The following is an 11,430-nucleotide window of genomic DNA, read 5'->3' as shown; positions in this document are numbered from 1 at the left end:
CAAGATTTGTGGGTGATTCTCTTCCGTACCCAGAGGCGTGTATTCAGTCACTGCCATCCAGACTGCTGCTCCCAACACTCCAATCGTTTTAAAATGAGGTCACTAGGTTCATGCTTCAACGTTGGTCATTGATTGTTGAAGCTGTTTGTGTAGTCCACACATCAGTTTTCTGCAATGCCTCCTTGACCCATTAAACGTCCAATCTGCGTAACTTCTTCCGCTGTGCGCCGATTATGCATCTGTTCATACTCTCTTCGATAATATTTTTTGAAACAACGCACAGCTACTGCCCTTCCGCCCGTTCAATAGTTCATTAGAAGATGACCTGATGTTCTGATGTTTTCAATGTTACAGACACCTTAGATTACCAAGAATAAGCATTCATCAGTACATTCTGGATCTCCCTGAACGGGTCATTTTGTGCCGCTTCCCCAAATTCACTGCAATTAATTGGACTAATTTTATGCAGTGCTCCTGGCCTTGCGTAAATAGGACCACTCTTGGCATGCCTTAAATATAATGAAAGCTTTTTGTATGCGTCCGGAACCAAAAAAAGGGCATACGCTACGGTCAGCTTGGGTGGTTGAGTAAAGAGGAGCCCATTTAAATGACGTAACGGATACCTGAAGAAAGAATATTTTCAAAGGCCAGTCCTTAGCCTCCTGTCACCCTGTGGATATGTTATGGCGGCTAGATTTCGCTGGTATATACAAACGAAAGAATTTTTCAACATAAGCAATTCACATACTCTACCGCCTTGCAGCATGTTCTGGTTCTTTGGGGGAGAGAAGAATGGCCACAGCGCAAGCTGGAGGTTTCTTTCACACAGATAAGTTGCCACAAACCTCAAAATTCTACATCCACAGACTTGGTCTCGCCGTCTGTCCACTGTGTTTGTTCTGAGCAAAGACCGAAACTATCATTCACTTTTTGTGTTCTGCCACCTGTTCTCTTTACGGAGGTGCCTGCTAGAAAACTCCTTTCGACAGCTCGGTCTGAGTTCGTCTACTGAGGTTCTCATTTCCGTTGGCGCTTATACGTTTGGGCCAAGCAACAGTAAAGTGCACTGCACCATTCAAAACCTCGTTTCAGAAAAAAAACGGCTCCCATTCTGAAGTGGTTTTGAATTCCTAGTTCTTCCTGCTCATGCACAAAATAGATTTGCAGTCAAACCTTCCAACACTCTGCACATAAAGCCCTGGTTAGTTATTCACTCATCCATCTCAGAAGAAAAGATTTGTTCATGATTATATGCTGCTGATCTTGATTAAATAATTTGTTTTGTGTTGTAAAGCACTCTTGAGCATCTGTCAGTCGCTGCCTGTGTCCTGAGCAAAACACGACAGTGGGTATGCACAATTTATCCTTGAGGGCGATAAGAACAACCAAGCTTCCTAATTTTATCAGTTCTAGCTGAAATATCGTCAACGATCAAACGAAACGGGCCATTTGGTGGCGTAATTAAATAAAGTGCGAAAATATTACGCTCTGAATGTTAAATTTCTCAACCAGATGTGCGTTTCCACAGCAATGAATACAGCCTGTCTGGGTTAACCTATTGTGGTTAAAGCGCGGAACCTTAAGCCCATTTCCTTCACCGAACTTTGATTACATGTTTTTTCATTTTCATAACTGTTCTTTACCCTTCCAGCGGTACTCAATTAGTTCTCTCTTCAATTCTTTGGTTTGGTTTCTTGGTCAAATAAAGACCGTGTCTTCTTTTTTCTTCATTTTTGCAGCTGGCATGGCGACATAGTGTAAAAATGTGATTGCATAAAGTGAGTATCCCGGTGTCCAGTCGAGAGACCAAAGAAACATGCTGTCTGTGGAATGTTGCACAATCGCATTATTATCGGTGAAGGCACACAGGCAGAAGGTTGTAGTTGCGAATATATTCGCAAGGTGCGCCGGTTTAATTTCAGTTCAAATGATAAAACCCGCGCACGGCGTGGGTAAACAGCAGGTCTCAAAGGAATCAGGTAAGCTGCCAATAAATGAAAATTTGGCTGATTGAGAGCTCCGCCTTCTGTTGGCTTCGGAAAAGAAAATGCAGAGACTTTTTAAGGCCTACTAGAGAATTATTGGAGAAGACACCCAGGGTCAGTTTTTTTTTATTTTGAAACACACCTGCTCATACTTTTCTATAAAACCAAGAGGAACGTTATGGAAATAAGTACATGTTTTTTCTTTCTTTGTTGTGAAAAATACGCATGAGCAACTAATGGTAGTTGAAGTAACGTAATTCGAACCACATGCGCTATCGTCGCACTGTATTATTTTCCTCGGAACGAAATATTTGCATCATATTCCGATTATCACTTCTTATGTTTAAAGTTAAGCCATGGTGGCTTGAAAATACATATAAGATCTTTGCTTCTGCAGCGCAAAGCAGAGTTTGCTCTACCACAGGCTGGAGTGGTCGTGGAAATATTGCCCATCCCGTATTGGCTGCTCTACATTTTTACCTCGTGTTCAATAGCGCATCAACACCTCAGCTTTGTTTTCTTTTCCATCAAAAACGTCGTCATCATCATCATCACCAGCAGCAGCTGAATTAGGACCACTTCTCAGCTTAATTTCCCCTACATGCCATTCTTCTGCTCTCTCAGCGTAGGCCGAGGTTTTTTCTTTTCCTCATTCAAGAATGACACACGAACGGAGCACACCGCCGGTAAACAGCTTACGACACATAGTGTCTCGGTTAGGGGGTGCACCACGGCAGTCTGAGGCTTGGCCCAGTTTTGACCAATTCCGCTGGGCCGACTAAAGTCAAGACGGACAACGGCACCGAAGTTGGGCGTTTTCGGGACTACATGCGCTTTTGATACATTCTTGGACAAACTAGAAACTGCCATCCCGTCTCGCAGTGTTTCGTGTTCGCGTGTGCTTGTGTGTCGGTTTTGTTTTGGGTTCGGTATAGTTATTTCGAGCTTCCCGATAAAGCGATGTTTTTTTCAGCTGAAGCAGATGTCATGCGCAGGGAAAAATTTTGAATTTTTCGTCTCGTTCTTTTGTTGGCCTAATATTGGTGGGGTCCTCCGTTCCGTTGTCCGAATCCTTCTTAGTAACACGAGCGGTCGTTGTTCAAACTTCTCCAACCAGGTTTTTAATGCTGGCGTACAGAGCAGTGGCGCTTTCCTTTCTTTCTTTTTCTTCATTTTTCGCGCTCAGTTTGTTTCTTCCTATCCGAGCACAGTGCACATTCGCTTCCAGAAGTTTCAGTTTTTCGGGCCCTGCGCACATCGACCGGGTTGTGCGGCCTGAAACAGTTGTCTCTCGTTTTTCCAGAATGCCGGTGAGACAGCTTGTCCAAACTGATGCAACAACACTGTGCTGCAACCAACAAAGTAAGAAAAAAATGAACCCTTTCACGGTACTGCACAACTGACATGTCCGTCTCTCCGGACGTTTATTTTTTTAGAGGTAAACTTCTCGCACCCGTTACTGTTTTCTGCGTGCTGCTTCGCATTACTGGTGATGGAGTTGCAGCAGTAAGTACAATTCTGTCAGGGTCTTGTGGAGAAGGAATCCACTCGCTTTCGGCTGCTCTCCTTCAGGGAATTAAAAACAAAGTGAAAACAAAACGCGTAGCAGTATGGGGAAATCAGCTAAGAAATAAAAATGGCCATATAAGCAAAGAACAGGTATCAGTTCCTAAATTTTTATATGCTTGTGTCCAACTCGTGAAAAAGCTATTCAAGTAAGATTACCTTAGCACTTGATCGTTCATAACGCTTGTCACGTTAACCGAGAGCACTCAGTATTGGGAATATTGGATCTCTCACAAGTACATCGATTGCATAACATTTTACTTTGTCCTTCCTGATAATAACAGCAGTGCTAAGATAATCTCGCTAAAACACATTATAACCACAAACTTACACCACCCCTCTTTGTTGGCTTCCTTTTCGTTCTGCGGGAGCTACTACAACTGAACTTTACTCAGTCACACCATTCCAACCCCTTAGTGGAATGTCTACCTATTCTAACATTCGCAAGATGTAGAAGCGGCTTTCTGTCACTCAAAACCTTTATTTATGACTATTTTTTCATGCAACTCTCGGTAGTGGAAGCGCTTTCACAAAGCAGTGGCTTCTATCAATTCTCGCTTCGACTTTTACAATGGCTTAAATATCGTAATATAACCACAGCGGATCTAGGGCTGTCATCTAATTTTTTTTTTTATATCCATTCCTTTCTATATTCTTTTCGTCGCCATGCGGCAACAAAATAAAACAGAATAAATATTGGTGCCACTATTTCGTTCGCAACAGCTTTAGTAAACGCACTTATACTGTATGAAAAATCATTTACATAAGTTTTCGTTCAATATTTCTGTGTATTTGCTTTAAACGCTGCCAACCAAAATTGGGTGATGGAGCATCTGTCTGCATTGTCTGAGAAATAACAGCAGCTATCATAAGCGCGCTGACTTTGCTTAAGTGTCCTCTGGAATAAGTCATTTTGTGCCATGCGCATGTCAATTTATGTCCGAGGCTATTGGTGAAGAAAAATACAATGAACCTGTTTCGTTTTTCAGAAACAGCTGTTAGGACGATATTTCCAGAAACTATACTCCGTTTCACACATAGCAGTCAACGCTGCCAAAGGTACGAAAGTAGTCCGCTGCAAAGAACAAGCGAAATGTATCCGTTCGCTTCGCGTCGTGGCTGAGTGGTACGAAGCGCGCGCCTGTCTGTTCATTTTATAAGGGGTCAAGGTTCGGCTCCCGGCTTGGCTGTTTTTATTTTTCTTAAAAGATTCATTAGGTAGAAACTCGAAACTGTCAAACTTTAATACCTATTGTGAAAAACACAGCGCTGTTTACCTGTTTCGAAGGGAAAAGGCAGTGTAGTGTACGGCATACGTACGATGTAACTTGAGTCGTATGGCGTTGAGTGCAAAGCTGTCATATTTAACACTGCGAGAGCTAGATAATGTCATCTTGCTAAGTCGTTTTTGCGGTGACCTTATTCCAGTGGAGAGACCTTATTTCTTCAACCTCGCAACTGTCCGAGGGCTCACCCCGGTCATCTCGCCCACAGTTTCGAGAACTTCACGCACAGTATTCTCCAGGAAGCGCTTCCTTACGCTAGAGTAAACGTTGACAATCACCTGATTGCAGTCTTTCGAAATTTTCGGAGACTTAAGCTTGGAGAATAGGCGGGCAGATGTTTTTGAAGCCTCAGTGGGCCAAGAAAACAAGCGAGTAGGAGATAGCGGTGCCATTTTCGCAGACTAAGAAACCAAAAGACGAAAGCAGACATCACCGGCCGGCCTAGGTGCGAAAACCTGATACAGGAGGCGCCGGAAAAAAACCAGAAAACTAAGGCACTCTGTTTTGAAGAACATAAAAGAAAAAACAATATTTTTGCAAAATAAAACACTTTTATTATTACACTACAATATCGACCAACATTTACTTTAATTTTAAGTTCATTCCTCTTTTCACTTTCGACGCACTACATTACGATGCGGACGAAGAGCGCGAACAGGCGCCGCAGCCTTCGATGCGTTGACTGCTATGTATGAAACGGAGTATAGGGTTGCACAACTCCGCGCCCTTCATCACTCTCAAGGCTGCAGAGGACGGGAAGAAGCACACCATCTACAGCACACAGCGCAGCCGGCAAATTTAGGAAGGAAGGGCAAGCGGCGTGCACACACACGGAACGCCGAGGGAAGGAACAGCACTGCGGAAGTCAAGGTCGATGAAGAGCCGTCTGCCGCTGCTACACGGGAGGGCAACACATAGAACCCGCTTCCTCGTGGGGAAACCACTGGTGTTTCTCGTTGATGCGACCATAGTGTGTCAGCGAATAATCAATCAAACACGTTGGTGATGTCATAAGTATATAATGGTAAAGGACTCAAATGAGAACAAGAAGTTTACCTGTATCGACACTTGAATATAAAAAATTCAAGGGGCACTTTGTTGATCTAAAGTGCGGTGAGTCGAAAGCCTTTAGCGCGGTGTTGCTGCTTGTGTCACTCATGTGTGGTTAAGATGTTAATTTGTGAATCTTAAGTGCTGGAGACACCGGAGGGCGTTTGGGAGGCATCCGTCTGATTCGACGCCTTTCTGTAAACACTCTCCAGCGTCCTAGACAAGGAGAACTGCGTATGTGTTGACCGGAAGTAGCGTAGCCACTAGCACGCTTGACTGCGGAACGAAATGACGCTGGTTAGAATCCAATTGTGCACAAAGATTTTTGTCCGGTCTGACTAGAAAGAGAGAGAGGCGATGGAGAGCGCGCGGCAGCGGCGGCGGCCCCGGCACGCTAGCTATGCGCTGCTACAGCGCATGCCATGCGCAACTGGCGAGCGCAGCGGCGGCACTTCTGAGTCACCCGCGCAGCGACGGCGGCGGCGCGCCAGCTGTGTGCCGTGTGACGTCACTGCTACTCGCGCATGCGCAGTGTGGTCTTTCCTCGACTCCGCGAAATGGCTCGGCGACTAGCGTACAGTTGCTTTCGCAACATATTGTAGCGCAAAACAAAGACGACCGCAGGAGGTAGACACCACAAACACGAACGCTACTAACAATTGGTTTTATTAGCCGGTACTGTTAACAGGTTTCAGTGACAGCGAACACTTTAAAAAATTATCAAAAATAGCCTTTAGGGGATAAAAATATACCTTTTGTGGTTTAATTTTGCCAGAGCTGGGGAAGGCCAGAAAACCGGTGAATCTTCTTAAATAGTAAGGTAATTAATTTTTAATACTTAACTCTTTAACCAGGAGAGTGAGTTAGGCACCCAGTTGCAATTACAGATTTGTAGCCGGTCGTCAGTAATAACGGTATCAGGTTTTAGAATCTCGATAACGCGATTACCCTTTTCGCTGTGACTTGACAAATTTTGCTTTTTCGACTAGTTACGTGCACTGGTGGCGTTGCTTTACCTGCATTTTTTCGAAAGCGCGTGTGTTTTCGCATGATGTAGCCAAATTTTGTCGAGCTACAGTGACGAGAGTAACCGTGTTTTCGAAATTCTAAAAACTGATATGGCTGTTAACGACAACCGTCTACAAATCCCTAATTGCAACTAGGCGTCTAATTGTATTAGTTAAAAGCTAATTATTAAAATTAGTTATCCAGCGTATTAAGACAATCTACCGGTTTTCTGGTGTCCGCCAACACTGGTAGTACTATGCCGCGAAAGCCATATTTTCGGTCAAATGTTTTAGGGGAATCCCCCAAGGTGGAGTAGATTTGTAATAAGGGAGTAATAACTCATTGAAATCTACCCGAGCGCTCGGGTGGATGCCAGTGAGTAATTACTTCCTCATTACAAGCCATATTTTTACCTCAAAAAGTCTAATTTTGAAAATTTTTTTAAGTATTCGCTGAAACACCCGGTATAGGCTCACACATCGCATGCGCACATCACACTAGTGTAGTGTGGTGTGCCGACACTATCTACCCACTACAGCGTTCGAATTGAAAATAAATCATTCTCATCGGAAACAGAGTTTCTTAAACCAGTAAAAACAAAGCAAAAGACGCCAGATACACTTAAGAGTGCTTCGTGTGAAAAGGCCTCATGGGAGCTTGGGAAGAGCAACCTGAATCTAACAAGCCCCACCGGTGGCTATATTCGAAACACTCGCCTAGGCAATGGTGCATTGCTTAACCGCTGCACAACTCAGCCAGCCAGGGTATAAGGACTCCCTGTGATCTATAAAAGCGACTTAGAGGGTCGTGACGTCATCAACACCATGTGGCCATCACTTGAAAAATCGGAGCGCATCGCACAAATTTTGTAATCTTAGGATCCCGAGAATTTTAAAGTTGGCCGACTGGAAAAATCGATTCCGGTGAATTAAGGAGGATTGGTTGATGTACATTAAGTTGGATTTATTGGTCGGGTTAGTACCATCTCAATATAGTCCAGTGCAAGGTTTTCATTCATGGCTCATACATACCTTATAAGGCCGATGGAACTGCTTTTAACCAGTGTTATGGCGAGAAAATCGTAAGTAGAACATTTGACGCTCATTATAGACTCATACAAAGCTACTTAAGCGCCAACGCATATTCTTTAAAAATATCGGTGTGGCGCTCCGCAAGTTTTTTTTTTGTCACCCGTTTTAGCTGCATGTACCGTTTGGGCTCGAGGTTGTTGGTGTGTCAGTAAGTACGTTTACAAAGGTTACAAAGAGACAAAAGACAAGCAGCACATGCGCACTCGGGGAAGAGAGAAAGAAGAAACCATGCAGATGCCCGATGAACTCGAAATAACATTAAGTATTCACGCTATGGAATTTTAGCGCCCCGTTGCACAGAAAATCTGACGACGGCGTTGTGAGCTCAACATCACGTGCATGGCCATCGCAGGTGGTCCTCAGAGAGCAACCTAGCAGGCAGATTTCTTGTGAAACAGCGCAACGGCACAAGGCCTGAGGAAAGTAAGGGACGATACACAGCGCTGACCAACAACAGACTGTTTATTCAGTAAGCTATGCTTATAAAGGCGCCAGCGACTCTGAAAAACAGAAAAATACAGAGAAACGTGACAGATATCCCTCGGACCAGGCACTTATTTGATAACACAAGGCTAACACGTGTGCAAAAATTCCTATTCTTTCTGCAAGATAGCGACAGAAGATGTGCTTGCACACCTCTGACCCAGCTTCAAGATCTCAGACGCTTCGATAACTTCTCTAGTCAGCTGATCTTTGTGTTTATCAACAATCCTGCTTTTGTGATATAAAGGCTGGCAAGAACAATCACGACAGTGAACACCGATGTGGCGGGCAGCATTCTTTACATCATTTTTGTGCTCCCTCAGCCTATCGTTCAAACAACGACCAGTTTGTCCAACATAGGAACCACCACAACTCAAAGGGATCGAATAAACCAGATTTTCTACGCACTTCACAAATTTAACCTCCTGCTTTTTTGGGCAGACGGGTTGAGCTTCAATTGACTTTTTGGGGTCATTTACACGCGCGCACAAACTTCTCAATTTCATAGGAGCAGAAAACACGTCTACTCCGGCTCTCTTACCTATGCTTTTCAAATTATGCGAGACAACATGATTGTAGCAAGCAGGTGGGCCACATAGGTCACGTGAACGTGCGGCGTCATCACAACTTTCCCACAGAATTGTGAGCGAACTGCCCGCGGTGGTATTTGGCAGTAAAATTAATGATTGGTCGCTCGGGATGAGTAACCTGGGCCGAACATGGTCCAACGCTTGGAGCACCTGCCATTGAACGGTAGTGGCGCATCGCCTAAGTACAGCAGCACTGCGCCAGGAGGGGTATGAGGACTTCCAGGTATCTGTGAATGTGATAGTAAATTTTTTATGGTGCAAGGACATCTGTGGCCAAATTGTGCGCCATGGCAAAAGGTGTTTTTCGACTACTCAAGGTGGGGTCAAGGACCCATTTTCCCGAGCATTTTAACCAAGATAATCCAAAGGAATCCAGGCTAGAGGAAAGCTTGGGCCCATTCTATTACCGGTGCGTGCCCGGGGACACTTGGGATCGAACCCGGCACCTCCCGCATGAGAGGCGGATGCTCAGCCACTTGGCCACCGCTGCGGTGGACCTATGAATGTAAATTAGAGGACGGCCTTCTGCATATATAGGAATTAGCCGTTACGCTACAACTTCGTACCCTTAAGGCGCAGTTTAAGAGTACCCTTCATTTTTTCGTTTGGTTCGAAGTATTTTAGCACCGGGAGCATATGCGTGCACTGCATAGCAAGAACTTTTTACACAGTTTAGAAAGAAACAAAGACAAGCAACACGCCTTATTATGTTCCTCTTCCTTAGCCTGTTCCCACACTATGTAAAGGGTTCTTACTATTGTAGCGGAGTTACGGTGATTGGCAGAGGCCTGAGTGGTGGAAGGAAAGATAGAAGCTACCATGTTAGCGGGGTTGTTTTTCCATGAGGTAAGAATGCAAAATTCGAAAAATTTTGTTTCTTTCGCGCTGCTGTAATAAAATGAACGCGAACTGAAAGTAGCAGTTACACGCTTGTGGCTGTTGCGAGTACCAACAAAACTGAAAAAATAAACTAACAATGAAAGCTAAATTGCCCAAACTAAGAAAGAAAGTACCATATCATGAGGCTACCGAACTTTTTCTTATCATATGTTATGGCATAGCAAACGGACTGTCTCTTTCAGGAAGGTGTTCTATATTTTGAAACCAGCATTACGCCCTAGTACCCTGTACAGAAAGAATGGCGGCAGTCAGAGTCGCCATATACTTTCCTGGCCCATGATTAGAGGGATTGTGAACTATTCCAGTTTAACAGGGAAAAAGATTGCCCTGATTAGAGCCTACATTTCTATGCTGTTCAATAAAGTAAACGTCTTGCGCGCTAATACGCGTGACCTCTGGATTGCTTTACTACTTGATATGCACTATGCTATTCTTGTAGCGGCAGGGGCCATGTCGTGTTTCCCCCATCCGCGCCCAGTATTCTTTGTGGCTTTAAAGGCCTACTCCAGCAAATACGCAAAAACTGTGGTCATACACAGGTGAGCTTAGACATTATTATTTGGATGGCCTGGGAGAGAAATGCTTGAAATAGGTTGTTAGTTGTATAAAAAAATTCTGGCTAATTTCACCCATTTCTCTCGTCCACAATGGGACGCCTGTCGACAAATTAACCACCAGTGCAGAACCGAGGGTACACTTCTTTATACAGTAGCACAATTGCGCCCGCGCCGACGGACAGAGAAATGATGAGCTGACACGGTAGGCCACAGGCGGAAATTTGGATGGACTCGCAATAATTGTCACAAAAATAATTGCCTTTCACGAATTAGAATTCACCGCCTATGCGTCAGTATTAAGGGAAGTGTTCCAATCGCGTAGCAGCATTTCGTCTTTCATCTGTGAGCGAATAGTCGGAGGCGCGTTCGAAATTTTCAGCTGATTATTCTATCCAAGAATTGTCGCAATTTTGCTCCTAAATTGAGAATAGGCGGCTCTACACGGCACTTGCAGTCCGGAGAAGAAATGACTGAAAGCATCACTGGAAAAGAATGACGGTTGAGAATAAGAGACGCATACGGTGGCCGTCAGAGTGTTTTCTTTTTCTCTTTGGTCATGCTTTCAAGCGCTGCTCTCACTGACCCAAAAATCTACCTCGCCAAAAAAAAGAAAAAATGATCTAAAGACAACTTGATATGTGCGATGGCGAAGTCTATATTGGGGAGGAGGTAGGAGTAAGGCCCCTATATTAAAACTGAAAGCAGAAAGCCAAGCGTTAGAACATTTTCAAACAGAATTCATTGTTTCCAAAAAGGACATTCAGAAAACAGGAAAAGGAACGTTCAGACATTCCAGTGATGTAAATATGTGTCACAAATAAAAGTGAATAGAGCCACGCCAGCTTTTTCATGTGTTTCAGAGTGCGGGAATGCCCAATTTTAGGGCACATAATACAGTGTGGTGTAGTTTCAAG

Source organism: Amblyomma mixtum, chromosome 1 (genome assembly GCF_055824585.1).
Source record: "Amblyomma mixtum isolate Tamu chromosome 1, ASM5582458v1, whole genome shotgun sequence".
Taxonomy (NCBI): Eukaryota; Metazoa; Arthropoda; class Arachnida; order Ixodida; family Ixodidae; genus Amblyomma; species Amblyomma mixtum.
The sequence above is the reverse complement of the archived record's forward strand: the minus strand, read 5'-3'. Positions refer to the sequence as shown.